Source organism: Petromyzon marinus, chromosome 37, assembly GCF_048934315.1.
Source record: "Petromyzon marinus isolate PM22_M1 ecotype Great Lakes invasive population chromosome 37, UKy_Petmar_22M1.pri1.0, whole genome shotgun sequence".
NCBI lineage: Eukaryota > Metazoa > Chordata > Hyperoartia > Petromyzontiformes > Petromyzontidae > Petromyzon > Petromyzon marinus.
The window spans coordinates 16,656,116-16,677,418 of NC_133703.1; the positions used below are offsets into that span (position 1 = coordinate 16,656,116).

At 37.5% G+C, this 21,303-nt stretch overlaps 11 non-coding genes across 11 annotated transcripts; all 11 read right to left on the bottom strand.

Annotated features, from left to right (window-relative positions):
- Positions 1-1,595: 1,595 nt before the first annotated feature.
- Positions 1,596-1,668, bottom strand: TRNAV-CAC (transfer RNA valine (anticodon CAC)). The gene has a single exon. It is a non-coding gene; the product is annotated as a tRNA-Val (tRNA).
- A 799-nt stretch (positions 1,669-2,467) lies between these two features.
- TRNAV-CAC (transfer RNA valine (anticodon CAC)) lies at positions 2,468-2,540 on the bottom strand. The gene has a single exon. It is a non-coding gene; the product is annotated as a tRNA-Val (tRNA).
- Positions 2,541-3,121: 581 nt separating this feature from the next.
- Positions 3,122-3,194, bottom strand: TRNAV-UAC (transfer RNA valine (anticodon UAC)). Its single transcript has one exon. It is a non-coding gene; the product is annotated as a tRNA-Val (tRNA).
- A 3,246-nt stretch (positions 3,195-6,440) lies between these two features.
- On the bottom strand, positions 6,441-6,513 carry TRNAV-AAC (transfer RNA valine (anticodon AAC)). The gene has a single exon. It is a non-coding gene; the product is annotated as a tRNA-Val (tRNA).
- Positions 6,514-6,680: 167 nt separating this feature from the next.
- On the bottom strand, positions 6,681-6,753 carry TRNAV-AAC (transfer RNA valine (anticodon AAC)). The gene has a single exon. It is a non-coding gene; the product is annotated as a tRNA-Val (tRNA).
- A 4,574-nt stretch (positions 6,754-11,327) lies between these two features.
- TRNAV-AAC (transfer RNA valine (anticodon AAC)) lies at positions 11,328-11,400 on the bottom strand. The gene has a single exon. It is a non-coding gene; the product is annotated as a tRNA-Val (tRNA).
- Positions 11,401-13,899: 2,499 nt separating this feature from the next.
- Positions 13,900-13,973, bottom strand: TRNAV-UAC (transfer RNA valine (anticodon UAC)). Its single transcript has one exon. It is a non-coding gene; the product is annotated as a tRNA-Val (tRNA).
- Positions 13,974-15,012: 1,039 nt separating this feature from the next.
- Positions 15,013-15,085, bottom strand: TRNAV-AAC (transfer RNA valine (anticodon AAC)). The gene has a single exon. It is a non-coding gene; the product is annotated as a tRNA-Val (tRNA).
- Positions 15,086-17,584: 2,499 nt separating this feature from the next.
- On the bottom strand, positions 17,585-17,658 carry TRNAV-UAC (transfer RNA valine (anticodon UAC)). Its single transcript has one exon. It is a non-coding gene; the product is annotated as a tRNA-Val (tRNA).
- A 799-nt stretch (positions 17,659-18,457) lies between these two features.
- On the bottom strand, positions 18,458-18,530 carry TRNAV-CAC (transfer RNA valine (anticodon CAC)). Its single transcript has one exon. It is a non-coding gene; the product is annotated as a tRNA-Val (tRNA).
- Positions 18,531-19,111: 581 nt separating this feature from the next.
- Positions 19,112-19,184, bottom strand: TRNAV-UAC (transfer RNA valine (anticodon UAC)). Its single transcript has one exon. It is a non-coding gene; the product is annotated as a tRNA-Val (tRNA).
- Between the last annotated feature and the right edge of the window lie 2,119 nt (positions 19,185-21,303).

The window sequence follows — 21,303 nt, forward strand, 5'->3', positions numbered from 1 at the left end:
TAGGACTATGCCAACAATGAAGAATCATGAATTCATTATCTTCATGAAAGCACATTTTAGGTCCAATTTAAATAAAATACGATTTTTTTGGTTATACGTAAAGTGTCCACCCGGTTTCAAACCAGGAACCTTTCACGTGTTATGCGAACATGATAACCACTACACTACGAAATCTGCTAGGCAATCTTGGGAAGTTGCAACACACTTCACTGGTATAGGACTATGCCAACAATGAAGAATCATGAATTCATTATCTTCATGAAAGCACATTTTAGGTCCAATTTAAATAAAATACGATTTTTTTTGGTTATACGTAAAATATCTCTACCCGGTTTCAAACCAGGAACCTTTCACTTGTTAGGCAAACGTGATAACCACTACACTATGGAAACTGCTTGTCAAACTTGTGAAGTTGCAACATACTTCACTGGCATAGGCCTATGCCAACAATGAAGAATCATGAAATCATCATCTTCATTAGGGCACATTTTGCGCCCACTTTAAATAAAATCCGAATTGTTTTGGTTTTAGATAAAATGTTTCCACCCGGTTTCAAACCGGGGACCTTTCACGTGTTAGGCGAACATGATACCCACTACACTACAGAAACTGCTTGAAGAACATGTAACGTAGCAACATATTTCACTGAAATAAGTTGAAACGAACAATGTTAAATCATTAAATCATCACGTTCATGAAGGCACATTTTGCGTCCACTTTAAATAAAATCCGAATTGTTTTGGTTTTAGATAAAATGTTTCCACCCGGTTTCAAACCAGGGACCTTTCACGTGTTAGGCGAACATGATACCCACTACACTACGGAAACTGCTTGAAGAACATGTAACGTAGCAACATATTTCACTGAAATAAGTTGAAACGAACAATGTTAAATCATTAAATCATCACGTTCATGAAGGCACATTTTGCGTCCACTTTAAATAAAATCGGAATTGTTTTGGTTTTAGATAAAATGTTTCCACCCGGTTTCAAATCAGGGACTTTTCGCGTGTGAGGCAAACGTGATAACCACTACAATATGGAAACAGCTTTTCCAAACTGCTAAGTTACAACAGACTTAACTGGTATAGACCTACGCCAACAATTAAGAATCATTAAATCATCATCTTCATGAGGGCACACTTTACGTGCACTTTAAATAAAATACAAATTAAATTTTGATTTAAAGCTTTCGTGACTGCAGTAATTCATATTCTTAGTTTTTTCGGTAAAGTCACGTTGAAGAGAAACAACAAAATAATAAAATATATATAAAACAATAAAAAATTCTCACGACGTTTTGACCATAACTCAAACGGTCGTCTTCAGGTGTGTTGGTTCGCATAAATTTATTTTTAAACGGCGCATTTATTTATAATGTTAACGTTTTTTATAAATAAGTAAATGCGCCGTTTAAAAATAAATTTATGCGAACCAACACACCTGAAGATGACCGTTTGAGTTATGGTCGAAACGTCGTGAGAATTTCTTATTGTTTTATATATTTTATTATTTTGTTGTTTCTCTTCAACGTGACTTTACCGAAAAAACTACGCATATAAAATACAAATTGTTTTGGTTTGGTTTTACATAGAATGTTTCCACCCGGTTTCGAACCGGGGACTTTTCGCGTGTAAGGCGAACGTGACAACCACTACACTACGGAAACTGCTTGGCAAATTTGTGAAGTTGCAACATGCTTCACTGGCATAGGCCTATGCCAACAATGAAGAATCATGAAATCATCATCTTCATGAGGGCACATTTTGCGTGCACTTTAAATAAAACAGGAATTGTTTTGGTTTTACGTAAAATGTGTCCACCCGGTTTCAAACCAGGGACCTTTCGCGTGTTAGGCGAACATGATAACCACTACACTACGGAATCTGCTAGGCAAACTTGTGAAGTTGCAACATATTTCACTGAAATAAGTCGAAACGTCCAGTGTCAAATCACTAAATCATCAAGTTCATGAAGGCATATTTTACGTCCGCTTTAAATAAAATCCGAATTGTTTTGGTTTTAGATAAAATGTTTCCACCCGTTTTCAAACCAGGGACCTTTCGCGTGTGAGGCAAACGTGATAACCACTACAATGTGGAAACAGCTTTTCCAAACTGCTAAGTTACAACACACTTCACTGGTATAGACCTACGCCAACAATGAAGAATCATGAAATCATCATCTTCATGAGGGCACATTTTACGTGCACTTTAAATAAAATACGATTTTTTTTGGTTATACGTAAAATGTTTCCACCCGGTTTCAAACCAGGAACCTTTCACGTGTTATGCGAACGTGATAACCACTACACTACGGAAACTGCTCGTCCAATTTGTGAAGCTGCAACATACTTCACTGGCATAGGCCAATGCCAACAATGAAGAATCATGAAATCATCATCTTCATGAGGGCACATTTTACGTGCACTTTAAATAAAACAGGAATTGTTTTGGTTTTACATAAAATGTTTCCGCCCGGTTTCGAACCGGGGACCTTTCGCGTGTGAGGCGAACGTGATAACCACTACACTACGGAAACTGCTTGTCAAACTCGTGAAGTTGCAACACACTTCACTGGTATAGACCTATGCCAACAACGAAAAATCATGAAATCATCATCTTCATGAGGGCACATTTTACGTGCACTTTAAATAAAATACGATTTTTTTTGGTTATACGTAAAATGTTTCCACCCGGTTTCAAACCAGGAACCTTTCACGTGTTATGCGAACGTGATAACCACTACACTACGGAATCTGCTAGGCAAACTTTTGAAGTTGCACCACACTTCACTGGTATAGGCCTATGCCAATAATGAAGTATCATGAATTCATTCTCTTCATGAAAGCACATTTTAGGTCCAATTTAAATAAAATACGATTTTTTTTGGTTATACGTAAAATATCTCTAGCCGGTTTCAGACCAGGAACCTTTCACGTGTTAGGCAAACGTAATAACCACTACACTACGGAAACTGCTTGTCAAACTTGTGAAGTTGCAACATACTTTACTGGCATAGGCCTATGCCAACAATGAAGAATCATGAAATCATCATCTTCATTAGGGCACATTTTACGTGCACTTTAAATAAAACAGGAATTGTTTTAGTTTTACATAAAATGTTTCCGCCCGGTTTCGAACCGGGGACCTTTCGCGTGTAAGGCGAACGTGATAACCACTACACTACGGAAACTGCTTGTCAAACTTGTGAAGTTGCAACATACTTCACTGGTATAGGCCTATGCCAACAATGAAAAATCAATGAAGAATCAATGCAAAATCATGAATTCATTATCTACATGACAGCACATTTTACGTGCACTTTAAATAAAACAGGAATTGTTTTGGTTTTACGTAAAATGTGTCCACCCGGTTTCAAACCAGGGACCTTTCGCGTGTTAGGCGAACATGATAACCACTACACTACGGAAACTGCTTGAAGAACATGTAACGTAGCAACATATTTCACTGAAATAAGTCGAATCGTCCAATTACAAATCATTAAATCATCAAGTTCATGAAGGCATATTTTACGTCCGCTTTAAATAAAATCCGAATTGTTTTGGTTTTAGATAAAATGTTTCCACCCGTTTTCAAACCAGGGACCTTTCGCGTGTGAGGCAAACGTGATAACCACTACAATGTGGAAACAGCTTTTCCAAACTGCTAAGTTACAACAGACTTAACTGGTATAGACCTACGCCAACAATGAAGAATCATGAAATCATCATCTTCATGAGGGCACATTTTACGTGCACTTTAAATAAAACAGGAATTGTTTTGTGTGTCAAACCACCTTTCACGTGTTAGGCGAACATGACAACCACTACACTACGGAAACTGCTTGAAGAACATGTAACGTAGCAACATATTTCACTGAAATATTTCGAAACGTCTAGTGTCAAATCATTAAATCATCAAGTTCATGAAGGCATATTTTACGTCCACTTTAAATAAAATACAAATTGTTTTGGTTTTACATAGAATGTTTCCGCCCGGTTTCAAACCAAAAACCTTTCACGTGTTAGGCAAACGTAATAACCACTACACTACGGAAACTGGCTGTCAAACTCGTGAAGTTGCAACACACTTCACTGGTATAGTCCTATGCCAAGAATGAAGAATCATGAAATCATCATCTTCATGAAAGCACATTTTGCGTCCAATTTAAATAAAATACGATTTTTTTTCGGTTATACGTAAAATGTTTCCACCCGGTTTCAAACCAGGGACCTTTCACGGGTTAGGCAAACGTGATAACCACTACACTACGGAAACTGCTTGTCAAATTTGTGAAGCTGCAACATACTTCACTGGCATAGGCCAATGCCAACAATGAAGAATCATGAAATCATCATCTTCATGAGGGCACATTTGAGGTCCAATTTAAATTAAAGACGATTTTTTTTGGTTATACGTAAAATGTTTCCCCCCGGTTTAAAAACCAGGAACCTTTCACGTCTTCTTTGGTTCTTTCGGTAAAGTCACGTAGAATGAGAATAAAATAATAAATTGATAAAATAAAATAACACAGTAATATTCTCACGACGTTAAATCGAAATTTAACCTTTCACGTGTTAGGCAAACGTGATAACCACTACACTACGGAAACTGCTTGTCAAACTTGTGAAGTTGCAACACATTTAATTGGTATAGGCATATGCCAACAATGAAGAATCATGAATTCATTATCTTCATGAAAGCACATTTTAGGTCCAATTTAAATAAAATAGATTTTTATTGGTTATACGTAAAATGTTTCCGCCCGGTTTCGAACCGGGGACCTTTCGCGTGTTAGGCGCACGTGATAACCAATACACTACGGAAACTGCTTGTCAAACTTGTGAAGCTGCAACATACTTCACTGGCATAGGCCAATGCCAACAATGTAGAATCATGAAATCATCATCTTCATGAGGGCACATTTTACGTGCACTTTAAATAAAACAGGAATTGTTTTGGTTTACATAAAATGTTTCCACCCGGTTTCAAACCGGGGACCTTTCGCGTGTGAGGCGAACGTGACAACCACTACACTACGGAAACTGCTTGGCAAACTCGCGAAGTTGCAACACACTTCACTGGTATAGGCCTATGGCAACAATGAAGAATCATGAATTCATCATCTTCATGAAAGCACATTTTAGGTCAAATTTAAATAAAATACGATTTTTTTTGGTTATACGTAAAATGTTTCCCCCCGGTTTAAAAACCAGGAACCTTTCACGTGTTAGGCAAACGTGATAACCACTACACTACGGAAACTGCTTGTCAAACTTAAGAAGTTGCAACACACTTCACTGGTATAGGCCTATGCGAACAATGAAGAATCATGAAATCATCATCTTCATGAGGGCACATTTTACCTGCACGTAAAATAAAAAACGATTTTTTTGGTTATACGTAAAATGTTTCCACCAGGTTTCAATCCAGGAGCCTTGCACGTGTTAGGCGAACTTGATAACCACTACACTACGGAATCTGCTTGTCAAGCTTGTGAAGTTGCAATATACTTCACTGAAATAAGTCGAAACGAACAATGTCAAATCATTAAATCATCACGTTCATGAAGGCACATTTTGCGTCCACTTTAAATAAAATCCGAATTGTTTTGGTTTTAGATAAAATGTTCCACCCGGTTTCAAACCAGGGACCTTTCACGTGTTAGGCGAACATGATACCCACTACACTACGGAAACTGCTTGAAGAACATGTAACGTAGCAACATATTTCACTGAAATAAGTTGAAACGAACAATGTTAAATCATTAAATCATCACGTTCATGAAGGCACATTTTGCGTCCACTTTAAATAAAATCCGAATTGTTTTGGTTTTAGATAAAATGTTTCCACCCGGTTTCAAACCAGGGAGGGACCTTTCACGTGATAGGCGAACATGATACCCACTACACTACGGAAACTGCTTGAAGAACATGTAACGTAGCAACATATTTCACTGAAATAAGTTGAAACGAACAATGTTAAATCATTAAATCATCACGTTCATGAAGGCACATTTTGCGTCCACTTTAAATAAAATCCGAATTGTTTTGGTTTTAGATAAAATGTTTCCACCCGGTTTCAAACCAGGAACCTTTCGCGTGTGAGGCAAACGTGATAACCACTACACTATGGAAACAGCTTTTCCAAACTGCTAAGTTACAACAGACTTAACTGGTATAGACCTACGCCAACAATGAAGAATCATTAAATCATCATCTTCATGAGGGCACACTTTACGTGCACTTTAAATAAAATACAAATTGAACGTGATGACCACTACAGTACGGAAACTGCTTGTCAACCTCGTGAAGTTGCAACATACTTCACTGGCATAGGCCTATGCCAACAATGAAGAATCATGAAATCATCATCTTCATGAGGGCACATTTTACGTGCACTTTAAATAAAACAGGAATTGTTTTGGTTTTATGTTAAATGTTTCCGCCCGGTTTCAAACCGGGGACCTTTCGCGTGTTAGGCGAACGTGATAACCACTACACTACGGAAACTGCTTGTCAACCTCTTGAAGTTGCAACATACTTCACTGGTATAGGCCTATGCCAACAATGAAGAATCAATGTAGAATCAATGCAAAATCATGAATTCATTATCTTCATGAAAGCACATTTTACGTGCACTTTAAATAAAACAGGAATTGTTTTGGTTTTACATAAAATGTTTCCGCCCGGTTTCGAACCGGGGACCTTTCGCGTGTTAGGCGAACGTGATAACCACTACACTACAGAAACTGCTTGTCAACCGCGTGAAGTTGCAACATACTTCACTGGTATAGGCCTATGCCAACAATGAAAGATCATGAATTCATTATCTTCATGAAAGCACATTTTAGGTCCAATTTAAATAAAATACAAAATTTTTTGGTTATACATAAAATGTCTCCACCCGGTTTCAAACCAGGAACCTTTCACGTGTTAGGCGAACGTGATAACCACTACACTACGGAAACTGCTTGGCAAACTTGTGAACTTGCAACACACTTCACTGGTATAGACCTACGCCAACAATGAAGAATCATGAATTCATCATCTTCATGAGGGCACATTTTACGTGCACTTTAAATAAAATACGATTTTTTTGGTTATACGTAAAGTGTCCACCCGGTTTCAAACCAGGAACATTTCACGTGTTATGCGAACATGATAACCACTACACTACGGAATCTGCTAGGCAATCTTGGGAAGTTGCAACACACTTCACTGGTATAGGACTATGCCAACAATGAAGAATCATGAATTCATTATCTTCATGAAAGCACATTTTAGGTCCAATTTAAATAAAATACGATTTTTTTGGTTATACGTAAAGTGTCCACCCGGTTTCAAACCAGGAACCTTTCACGTGTTATGCGAACATGATAACCACTACACTACGAAATCTGCTAGGCAATCTTGGGAAGTTGCAACACACTTCACTGGTATAGGACTATGCCAACAATGAAGAATCATGAATTCATTATCTTCATGAAAGCACATTTTAGGTCCAATTTAAATAAAATACGATTTTTTTTGGTTATACGTAAAATATCTCTACCCGGTTTCAAACCAGGAACCTTTCACTTGTTAGGCAAACGTGATAACCACTACACTATGGAAACTGCTTGTCAAACTTGTGAAGTTGCAACATACTTCACTGGCATAGGCCTATGCCAACAATGAAGAATCATGAAATCATCATCTTCATTAGGGCACATTTTGCGCCCACTTTAAATAAAATCCGAATTGTTTTGGTTTTAGATAAAATGTTTCCACCCGGTTTCAAACCGGGGACCTTTCACGTGTTAGGCGAACATGATACCCACTACACTACAGAAACTGCTTGAAGAACATGTAACGTAGCAACATATTTCACTGAAATAAGTTGAAACGAACAATGTTAAATCATTAAATCATCACGTTCATGAAGGCACATTTTGCGTCCACTTTAAATAAAATCCGAATTGTTTTGGTTTTAGATAAAATGTTTCCACCCGGTTTCAAACCAGGGACCTTTCACGTGTTAGGCGAACATGATACCCACTACACTACGGAAACTGCTTGTCAAACTTGTGAAGTTGCAACATACTTCACTGGTATAGGCCTATGCCAACAATGAAAAATCAATGAAGAATCAATGCAAAATCATGAATTCATTATCTTCATGACAGCACATTTTACGTGCACTTTAAATAAAACAGGAATTGTTTTGGTTTTACGTAAAATGTGTCCACCCGGTTTCAAACCAGGGACCTTTCGCGTGTTAGGCGAACATGATAAGCACTACACTACGGAAACTGCTTGAAGAACATGTAACGTAGCAACATATTTCACTGAAATAAGTCGAATCGTCCAATTACAAATCATTAAATCATCAAGTTCATGAAGGCATATTTTACGTCCGCTTTAAATAAAATCCGAATTGTTTTGGTTTTAGATAAAATGTTTCCACCCGTTTTCAAACCAGGGACCTTTCGCGTGTGAGGCAAACGTGATAACCACTACAATGTGGAAACAGCTTTTCCAAACTGCTAAGTTACAACAGACTTAACTGGTATAGACCTACGCCAACAATGAAGAATCATGAAATCATCATCTTCATGAGGGCACATTTTACGTGCACTTTAAATAAAACAGGAATTGTTTTGTGTGTCAAACCACCTTTCACGTGTTAGGCGAACATGACAACCACTACACTACGGAAACTGCTTGAAGAACATGTAACGTAGCAACATATTTCACTGAAATATTTCGAAACGTCTAGTGTCAAATCATTAAATCATCAAGTTCATGAAGGCATATTTTACGTCCACTTTAAATAAAATACAAATTGTTTTGGTTTTACATAGAATGTTTCCGCCCGGTTTCAAACCAGGAACCTTTCACGTGTTAGGCAAACGTAATAACCACTACACTACGGAAACTGGCTGTCAAACTCGTGAAGTTGCAACACACTTCACTGGTATAGTCCTATGCCAAGAATGAAGAATCATGAAATCATCATCTTCATGAAAGCACATTTTGCGTCCAATTTAAATAAAATACGATTTTTTTTCGGTTATACGTAAAATGTTTCCACCCGGTTTCAAACCAGGGACCTTTCACGGGTTAGGCAAACGTGATAACCACTACACTACGGAAACTGCTTGTCAAATTTGTGAAGCTGCAACATACTTCACTGGCATAGGCCAATGCCAACAATGAAGAATCATGAAATCATCATCTTCATGAGGGCACATTTGAGGTCCAATTTAAATTAAAGACGATTTTTTTTGGTTATACGTAAAATGTTTCCCCCCGGTTTAAAAACCAGGAACCTTTCACGTCTTCTTTGGTTCTTTCGGTAAAGTCACGTAGAATGAGAATAAAATAATAAATTGATAAAATAAAATAACACAGTAATATTCTCACGACGTTAAATCGAAATTTAACCTTTCACGTGTTAGGCAAACGTGATAACCACTACACTACGGAAACTGCTTGTCAAACTTGTGAAGTTGCAACACATTTAATTGGTATAGGCATATGCCAACAATGAAGAATCATGAATTCATTATCTTCATGAAAGCACATTTTAGGTCCAATTTAAATAAAATAGATTTTTATTGGTTATACGTAAAATGTTTCCGCCCGGTTTCGAACCGGGGACCTTTCGCGTGTTAGGCGCACGTGATAACCAATACACTACGGAAACTGCTTGTCAAACTTGTGAAGCTGCAACATACTTCACTGGCATAGGCCAATGCCAACAATGTAGAATCATGAAATCATCATCTTCATGAGGGCACATTTTACGTGCACTTTAAATAAAACAGGAATTGTTTTGGTTTACATAAAATGTTTCCACCCGGTTTCGAACCGGGGACCTTTCGCGTGTGAGGCGAACGTGACAACCACTACACTACGGAAACTGCTTGGCAAACTCGCGAAGTTGCAACACACTTCACTGGTATAGGCCTATGGCAACAATGAAGAATCATGAATTCATCATCTTCATGAAAGCACATTTTAGGTCAAATTTAAATAAAATACGATTTTTTTTGGTTATACGTAAAATGTTTCCCCCCGGTTTAAAAACCAGGAACCTTTCACGTGTTAGGCAAACGTGATAACCACTACACTACGGAAACTGCTTGTCAAACTTAAGAAGTTGCAACACACTTCACTGGTATAGGCCTATGCGAACAATGAAGAATCATGAAATCATCATCTTCATGAGGGCACATTTTACCTGCACGTAAAATAAAAAACGATTTTTTTGGTTATACGTAAAATGTTTCCACCAGGTTTCAATCCAGGAGCCTTGCACGTGTTAGGCGAACTTGATAACCACTACACTACGGAATCTGCTTGTCAAGCTTGTGAAGTTGCAATATACTTCACTGAAATAAGTCGAAACGAACAATGTCAAATCATTAAATCATCACGTTCATGAAGGCACATTTTGCGTCCACTTTAAATAAAATCCGAATTGTTTTGGTTTTAGATAAAATGTTTCCACCCGGTTTCAAACCAGGGAGGGACCTTTCACGTGATAGGCGAACATGATACCCACTACACTACTACGGAAACTGCTTGAAGAACATGTAACGTAGCAACATATTTCACTGAAATAAGTTGAAACGAACAATGTTAAATCATTAAATCATCAAGTTCATGAAGGCATATTTTACGTCCGCTTTAAATAAAATCCGAATTGTTTTGGTTTTAGATAAAATGTTTCCACCCGTTTTCAAACCAGGGACCTTTCGCGTGTGAGGCAAACGTGATAACCACTACAATGTGGAAACAGCTTTTCCAAACTGCTAAGTTACAACAGACTTAACTGGTATAGACCTACGCCAACAATGAAGAATCATTAAATCATCATCTTCATGAGGGCACACTTTACGTGCACTTTAAATAAAATACAAATTGAACGTGATGACCACTACAGTACGGAAACTGCTTGTCAACCTCGTGAAGTTGCAACATACTTCACTGGCATAGGCCTATGCCAACAATGAAGAATCATGAAATCATCATCTTCATGAGGGCACATTTTACGTGCACTTTAAATAAAACAGGAATTGTTTTGGTTTTATGTTAAATGTTTCCGCCCGGTTTCAAATCGGGGACCTTTCGCGTGTTAGGCGAACGTGATAACCACTACACTACGGAAACTGCTTGTCAACCTCTTGAAGTTGCAACATACTTCACTGGTATAGGCCTATGCCAACAATGAAGAATCAATGTAGAATCAATGCAAAATCATGAATTCATTATCTTCATGAAAGCACATTTTACGTGCACTTTAAATAAAACAGGAATTGTTTTGGTTTTACATAAAATGTTTCCACCCGGTTTCGAACCGGGGACCTTTCGCGTGTTAGGCGAACGTGATAACCACTACACTACAGAAACTGCTTGTCAACCGCGTGAAGTTGCAACATACTTCACTGGTATAGGCCTATGCCAACAATGAAAGATCATGAATTCATTATCTTCATGAAAGCACATTTTAGGTCCAATTTAAATAAAATACAAAATTTTTTGGTTATACATAAAATGTCTCCACCCGGTTTCAAACCAGGAACCTTTCACGTGTTAGGCGAACGTGATAACCACTACACTACGGAAACTGCTTGGCAAACTTGTGAACTTGCAACACACTTCACTGGTATAGACCTACGCCAACAATGAAGAATCATGAATTCATCATCTTCATGAGGGCACATTTTACGTGCACTTTAAATAAAATACGATTTTTTTGGTTATACGTAAAGTGTCCACCCGGTTTCAAACCAGGAACATTTCACGTGTTATGCGAACATGATAACCACTACACTACGGAATCTGCTAGGCAATCTTGGGAAGTTGCAACACACTTCACTGGTATAGGACTATGCCAACAATGAAGAATCATGAATTCATTATCTTCATGAAAGCACATTTTAGGTCCAATTTAAATAAAATACGATTTTTTTGGTTATACGTAAAGTGTCCACCCGGTTTCAAACCAGGAACCTTTCACGTGTTATGCGAACATGATAACCACTACACTACGAAATCTGCTAGGCAATCTTGGGAAGTTGCAACACACTTCACTGGTATAGGACTATGCCAACAATGAAGAATCATGAATTCATTATCTTCATGAAAGCACATTTTAGGTACAATTTAAATAAAATACAAAATTTTTTGGTTATACATAAAATGTCTCCACCCGGTTTCAAACCAGGAACCTTTCACGTGTTAGGCGAACGTGATAACCACTACACTACGGAAACTGCTTGGCAAACTTGTGAACTTGCAACACACTTCACTGGTATAGACCTACGCCAACAATGAAGAATCATGAATTCATCATCTTCATGAGGGCACATTTTACGTGCACTTTAAATAAAATACGATTTTTTTGGTTATACGTAAAGTGTCCACCCGGTTTCAAACCAGGAACATTTCACGTGTTATGCGAACATGATAACCACTACACTACGGAATCTGCTAGGCAATCTTGGGAAGTTGCAACACACTTCACTGGTATAGGACTATGCCAACAATGAAGAATCATGAATTCATTATCTTCATGAAAGCACATTTTAGGTCCAATTTAAATAAAATACGATTTTTTTGGTTATACGTAAAGTGTCCACCCGGTTTCAAACCAGGAACCTTTCACGTGTTATGCGAACATGATAACCACTACACTACGAAATCTGCTAGGCAATCTTGGGAAGTTGCAACACACTTCACTGGTATAGGACTATGCCAACAATGAAGAATCATGAATTCATTATCTTCATGAAAGCACATTTTAGGTACAATTTAAATAAAATACGATTTTTTTTGGTTATACGTAAAATATCTCTACCCGGTTTCAAACCAGGAACCTTTCACTTGTTAGGCAAACGTGATAACCACTACACTATGGAAACTGCTTGTCAAACTTGTGAAGTTGCAACATACTTCACTGGCATAGGCCTATGCCAACAATGAAGAATCATGAAATCATCATCTTCATTAGGGCACATTTTGCGCCCACTTTAAATAAAATCCGAATTGTTTTGGTTTTAGATAAAATGTTTCCACCCGGTTTCAAACCGGGGACCTTTCACGTGTTAGGCGAACATGATACCCACTACACTACAGAAACTGCTTGAAGAACATGTAACGTAGCAACATATTTCACTGAAATAAGTTGAAACGAACAATGTTAAATCATTAAATCATCACGTTCATGAAGGCACATTTTGCGTCCACTTTAAATAAAATCCGAATTGTTTTGGTTTTAGATAAAATGTTTCCACCCGGTTTCAAATCAGGGACTTTTCGCGTGTGAGGCAAACGTGATAACCACTACAATATGGAAACAGCTTTTCCAAACTGCTAAGTTACAACAGACTTAACTGGTATAGACCTACGCCAACAATTAAGAATCATTAAATCATCATCTTCATGAGGGCACACTTTACGTGCACTTTAAATAAAATACAAATTAAATTTTGATTTAAAGCTTTCGTGACTGCAGTAATTCATATTCTTAGTTTTTTCGGTAAAGTCACGTTGAAGAGAAACAACAAAATAATAAAATATATATAAAACAATAAAAAATTCTCACGACGTTTTGACCATAACTCAAACGGTCGTCTTCAGGTGTGTTGGTTCGCATAAATTTATTTTTAAACGGCGCATTTATTTATAATGTTAACGTTTTTTATAAATAAGTAAATGCGCCGTTTAAAAATAAATGTATGCGAACCAACACACCTGAAGATGACCGTTTGAGTTATGGTCGAAACGTCGTGAGAATTTCTTATTGTTTTATATATTTTATTATTTTGTTGTTTCTCTTCAACGTGACTTTACCGAAAAAACTACGCATATAAAATACAAATTGTTTTGGTTTGGTTTTACATAGAATGTTTCACACCCGGTTTCGAACCGGGGACTTTTCGCGTGTAAGGCGAACGTGATAACCACTACACTACGGAAACTGCTTGGCAAATTTGTGAAGTTGCAACATACTTCACTGGCATAGGCCTATGCCAACAATGAAGAATCATGAAATCATCATCTTCATGAGGGCACATTTTGCGTGCACTTTAAATAAAACAGGAATTGTTTTGGTTTTACGTAAAATGTGTCCACCCGGTTTCAAACCAGGGACCTTTCGCGTGTTAGGCGAACATGATAACCACTACACTACGGAATCTGCTAGGCAAACTTGTGAAGTTGCAACATATTTCACTGAAATAAGTCGAAACGTCCAGTGTCAAATCACTAAATCATCAAGTTCATGAAGGCATATTTTACGTCCGCTTTAAATAAAATCCGAATTGTTTTGGTTTTAGATAAAATGTTTCCACCCGTTTTCAAACCAGGGACCTTTCGCGTGTGAGGCAAACGTGATAACCACTACAATGTGGAAACAGCTTTTCCAAACTGCTAAGTTACAACACACTTCACTGGTATAGACCTACGCCAACAATGAAGAATCATGAAATCATCATCTTCATGAGGGCACATTTTACGTGCACTTTAAATAAAATACGATTTTTTTTGGTTATACGTAAAATGTTTCCACCCGGTTTCAAACCAGGAACCTTTCACGTGTTATGCGAACGTGATAACCACTACACTACGGAAACTGCTCGTCCAATTTGTGAAGCTGCAACATACTTCACTGGCATAGGCCAATGCCAACAATGAAGAATCATGAAATCATCATCTTCATGAGGGCACATTTTACGTGCACTTTAAATAAAACAGGAATTGTTTTGGTTTTATGTTAAATGTTTCCGCCCGGTTTCAAATCGGGGACCTTTCGCGTGTGAGGCGAACGTGATAACCACTACACTACGGAAACTGCTTGTCAACCTCTTGAAGTTGCAACATACTTCACTGGTATAGGCCTATGCCAACAATGAAGAATCAATGTAGAATCAATGCAAAATCATGAATTCATTATCTTCATGAAAGCACATTTTACGTGCACTTTAAATAAAACAGGAATTGTTTTGGTTTTACATAAAATGTTTCCACCCGGTTTCGAACCGGGGACCTTTCGCGTGTTAGGCGAACGTGATAACCACTACACTACAGAAACTGCTTGTCAACCGCGTGAAGTTGCAACATACTTCACTGGTATAGGCCTATGCCAACAATGAAAGATCATGAATTCATTATCTTCATGAAAGCACATTTTAGGTCCAATTTAAATAAAATACAAAATTTTTTGGTTATACATAAAATGTCTCCACCCGGTTTCAAACCAGGAACCTTTCACGTGTTAGGCGAACGTGATAACCACTACACTACGGAAACTGCTTGGCAAACTTGTGAACTTGCAACACACTTCACTGGTATAGACCTACGCCAACAATGAAGAATCATGAATTCATCATCTTCATGAGGGCACATTTTACGTGCACTTTAAATAAAATACGATTTTTTTGGTTATACGTAAAGTGTCCACCCGGTTTCAAACCAGGAACATTTCACGTGTTATGCGAACATGATAACCACTACACTACGGAATCTGCTAGGCAATCTTGGGAAGTTGCAACACACTTCACTGGTATAGGACTATGCCAACAATGAAGAATCATGAATTCATTATCTTCATGAAAGCACATTTTAGGTCCAATTTAAATAAAATACGATTTTTTTGGTTATACGTAAAGTGTCCACCCGGTTTCAAACCAGGAACCTTTCACGTGTTATGCGAACATGATAACCACTACACTACGAAATCTGCTAGGCAATCTTGGGAAGTTGCAACACACTTCACTGGTATAGGACTATGCCAACAATGAAGAATCATGAATTCATTATCTTCATGAAAGCACATTTTAGGTACAATTTAAATAAAATACAAAATTTTTTGGTTATACATAAAATGTCTCCACCCGGTTTCAAACCAGGAACCTTTCACGTGTTAGGCGAACGTGATAACCACTACACTACGGAAACTGCTTGGCAAACTTGTGAACTTGCAACACACTTCACTGGTATAGACCTACGCCAACAATGAAGAATCATGAATTCATCATCTTCATGAGGGCACATTTTACGTGCACTTTAAATAAAATACGATTTTTTTGGTTATACGTAAAGTGTCCACCCGGTTTCAAACCAGGAACATTTCACGTGTTATGCGAACATGATAACCACTACACTACGGAATCTGCTAGGCAATCTTGGGAAGTTGCAACACACTTCACTGGTATAGGACTATGCCAACAATGAAGAATCATGAATTCATTATCTTCATGAAAGCACATTTTAGGTCCAATTTAAATAAAATACGATTTTTTTGGTTATACGTAAAGTGTCCACCCGGTTTCAAACCAGGAACCTTTCACGTGTTATGCGAACATGATAACCACTACACTACGAAATCTGCTAGGCAATCTTGGGAAGTTGCAACACACTTCACTGGTATAGGACTATGCCAACAATGAAGAATCATGAATTCATTATCTTCATGAAAGCACATTTTAGGTACAATTTAAATAAAATACGATTTTTTTTGGTTATACGTAAAATATCTCTACCCGGTTTCAAACCAGGAACCTTTCACTTGTTAGGCAAACGTGATAACCACTACACTATGGAAACTGCTTGTCAAACTTGTGAAGTTGCAACATACTTCACTGGCATAGGCCTATGCCAACAATGAAGAATCATGAAATCATCATCTTCATTAGGGCACATTTTGCGCCCACTTTAAATAAAATCCGAATTGTTTTGGTTTTAGATAAAATGTTTCCACCCGGTTTCAAACCGGGGACCTTTCACGTGTTAGGCGAACATGATACCCACTACACTACAGAAACTGCTTGAAGAACATGTAACGTAGCAACATATTTCACTGAAATAAGTTGAAACGAACAATGTTAAATCATTAAATCATCACGTTCATGAAGGCACATTTTGCGTCCACTTTAAATAAAATCCGAATTGTTTTGGTTTTAGATAAAATGTTTCCACCCGGTTTCAAATCAGGGACTTTTCGCGTGTGAGGCAAACGTGATAACCACTACAATATGGAAACAGCTTTTCCAAACTGCTAAGTTACAACAGACTTAACTGGTATAGACCTACGCCAACAATTAAGAATCATTAAATCATCATCTTCATGAGGGCACACTTTACGTGCACTTTAAATAAAATACAAATTAAATTTTGATTTAAAGCTTTCGTGACTGCAGTAATTCATATTCTTAGTTTTTTCGGTAAAGTCACGTTGAAGAGAAACAACAAAATAATAAAATATATATAAAACAATAAAAAATTCTCACGACGTTTTGACCATAACTCAAACGGTCGTCTTCAGGTGTGTTGGTTCGCATAAATTTATTTTTAAACGGCGCATTTATTTATAATGTTAACGTTTTTTATAAATAAGTAAATGCGCCGTTTAAAAATAAATGTATGCGAACCAACACACCTGAAGATGACCGTTTGAGTTATGGTCGAAACGTCGTGAGAATTTCTTATTGTTTTATATATTTTATTATTTTGTTGTTTCTCTTCAACGTGACTTTACCGAAAAAACTACGCATATAAAATACAAATTGTTTTGGTTTGGTTTTACATAGAATGTTTCACACCCGGTTTCGAACCGGGGACTTTTCGCGTGTAAGGCGAACGTGATAACCACTACACTACGGAAACTGCTTGGCAAATTTGTGAAGTTGCAACATACTTCACTGGCATAGGCCTATGCCAACAATGAAGAATCATGAAATCATCATCTTCATGAGGGCACATTTTGCGTGCACTTTAAATAAAACAGGAATTGTTTTGGTTTTACGTAAAATGTGTCCACCCGGTTTCAAACCAGGGACCTTTCGCGTGTTAGGCGAACATGATAACCACTACACTACGGAATCTGCTAGGCAAACTTGTGAAGTTGCAACATATTTCACTGAAATAAGTCGAAACGTCCAGTGTCAAATCACTAAATCATCAAGTTCATGAAGGCATATTTTACGTCCGCTTTAAATAAAATCCGAATTGTTTTGGTTTTAGATAAAATGTTTCCACCCGTTTTCAAACCAGGGACCTTTCGCGTGTGAGGCAAACGTGATAACCACTACAATGTGGAAACAGCTTTTCCAAACTGCTAAGTTACAACACACTTCACTGGTATAGACCTACGCCAACAATGAAGAATCATGAAATCATCATCTTCATGAGGGCACATTTTACGTGCACTTTAAATAAAATACGATTTTTTTTGGTTATACGTAAAATGTTTCCACCCGGTTTCAAACCAGGAACCTTTCACGTGTTATGCGAACGTGATAACCACTACACTACGGAAACTGCTCGTCCAATTTGTGAAGCTGCAACATACTTCACTGGCATAGGCCAATGCCAACAATGAAGAATCATGAAATCATCATCTTCATGAGGGCACATTTTACGTGCACTTTAAATAAAACAGGAATTGTTTTGGTTTTACATAAAATGTTTCCGCCCGGTTTCGAACCGGGGACCTTTCGCGTGTGAGGCGAACGTGATAACCACTACACTACGGAAACTGCTTGTCAAACTCGTGAAGTTGCAACACACTTCACTGGTATAGACCTATGCCAACAACGAAAAATCATGAAATCATCATCTTCATGAGGGCACATTTTACGTGCACTTTAAATAAAATACGATTTTTTTTGGTTATACGTAAAATGTTTCCACCCGGTTTCAAATTAGGAACCTTTCACGTGTTATGCGAACGTGATAACCACTACACTACGGAATCTGCTAGGCAAACTTTTGAAGTTGCACCACACTTCACTGGTATAGGCCTATGCCAATAATGAAGTATCATGAATTCATTCTCTTCATGAAAGCACATTTTAGGTCCAATTTAAATAAAATACGATTTTTTTTGGTTATACGTAAAATATCTCTAGCCGGTTTCAGACCAGGAACCTTTCACGTGTTAGGCAAACGTAATAACCACTACACTACGGAAACTGCTTGTCAAACTTGTGAAGTTGCAACATACTTTACTGGCATAGGCCTATGCCAACAATGAAGAATCATGAAATCATCATCTTCATTAGGGCACATTTTACGTGCACTTTAAATAAAACAGGAATTGTTTAAGTTTTACATAAAATGTTTCCGCCCGGTTTCGAACCGGGGACCTTTCGCGTGTAAGGCGAACGTGATAACCACTACACTACGGAAACTGCTTGTCAAACTTGTGAAGTTGCAACATACTTCACTGGTATAGGCCTATGCCAACAATGAAAAATCAATGAAGAATCAATGCAAAATCATGAATTCATTATCTTCATGAAAGCACATTTTACGTGCACTTTAAATAAAACAGGAATTGTTTTGTGTGTCAAACCACCTTTCACGTGTTAGGCGAACATGACAACCACTACACTACGGAAACTGCTTGAAGAACATGTAACGTAGCAACATATTTCACTGAAATATTTCGAAACGTCTAGTGTCAAATCATTAAATCATCAAGTTCATGAAGGCATATTTTACGTCCACTTTAAATAAAATACAAATTGTTTTGGTTTTACATAGAATGTTTCCGCCCGGTTTCAAACCAGGAACCTTTCACGTGTTAGGCAAACGTAATAACCACTACACTACGGAAACTGGCTGTCAAACTCGTGAAGTTGCAACACACTTCACTGGTATAGTCCTATGCCAAGAATGAAGAATCATGAAATCATCATCTTCATGAAAGCACATTTTGCGTCCAATTTAAATAAAATACGATTTTTTTTCGGTTATACGTAAAATGTTTCCACCCGGTTTCAAACCAGGGACCTTTCACGGGTTAGGCAAACGTGATAACCACTACACTACGGAAACTGCTTGTCAAATTTGTGAAGCTGCAACATACTTCACTGGCATAGGCCAATGCCAACAATGAAGAATCATGAAATCATCATCTTCATGAGGGCACATTTGAGGTCCAATTTAAATTAAAGACGATTTTTTTTGGTTATACGTAAAATGTTTCCCCCCGGTTTAAAAACCAGGAACCTTTCACGTCTTCTTTGGTTCTTTCGGTAAAGTCACGTAGAATGAGAATAAAATAATAAATTGATAAAATAAAATAACACAGTAATATTCTCACGACGTTAAATCGAAATTTAACCTTTCACGTGTTAGGCAAACGTGATAACCACTACACTACGGAAACTGCTTGTCAAACTTGTGAAGTTGCAACACATTTAATTGGTATAGGCATATGCCAACAATGAAGAATCATGAATTCATTATCTTCATGAAAGCACATTTTAGGTCCAATTTAAATAAAATAGATTTTTATTGGTTATACATAAAATGTTTCCGCCCGGTTTCGAACCGGGGACCTTTCGCGTGTTAGGCGCACGTGATAACCAATACACTACGGAAACTGCTTGTCAAACTTGTGAAGCTGCAACATACTTCACTGGCATAGGCCTATGCGAACAATGAAGAATCATGAAATCATCATCTTCATGAGGGCACATTTTACCTGCACGTAAAATAAAAAACGATTTTTTTGGTTATACGTAAAATGTTTCCACCAGGTTTCAATCCAGGAGCCTTGCACGTGTTAGGCGAACTTGATAACCACTACACTACGGAATCTGCTTGTCAAGCTTGTGAAGTTGCAATATACTTCACTGAAATAAGTCGAAACGAACAATGTCAAATCATTAAATCATCACGTTCATGAAGGCACATTTTGCGTCCACTTTAAATAAAATCCGAATTGTTTTGGTTTTAGATAAAATGTTCCACCCGGTTTCAAACCAGGGACCTTTCACGTGTTAGGCGAACATGATACCCACTACACTACGGAAACTGCTTGAAGAACATGTAACGTAGCAACATATTTCACTGAAATAAGTTGAAACGAACAATGTTAAATCATTAAATCATCACGTTCATGAAGGCACATTTTGCGTCCACTTTAAATAAAATCCGAATTGTTTTGGTTTTAGATAAAATGTTTCCACCCGGTTTCAAACCAGGAACCTTTCGCGTGTGAGGCAAACGTGATAACCACTACACTATGGAAACAGCTTTTCCAAACTGCTAAGTTACAACAGACTTAACTGGTATAGACCTACGCCAACAATGAAGAATCATTAAATCATCATCTTCATGAGGGCACACTTTACGTGCACTTTAAATAAAATACAAATTGAACGTGATGACCACTACAGTACGGAAACTGCTTGTCAACCTCGTGAAGTTGCAACATACTTCACTGGCATAGGCCTATGCCAACAATGAAGAATCATGAAATCATCATCTTCATGAGGGCACATTTTACGTGCACTTTAA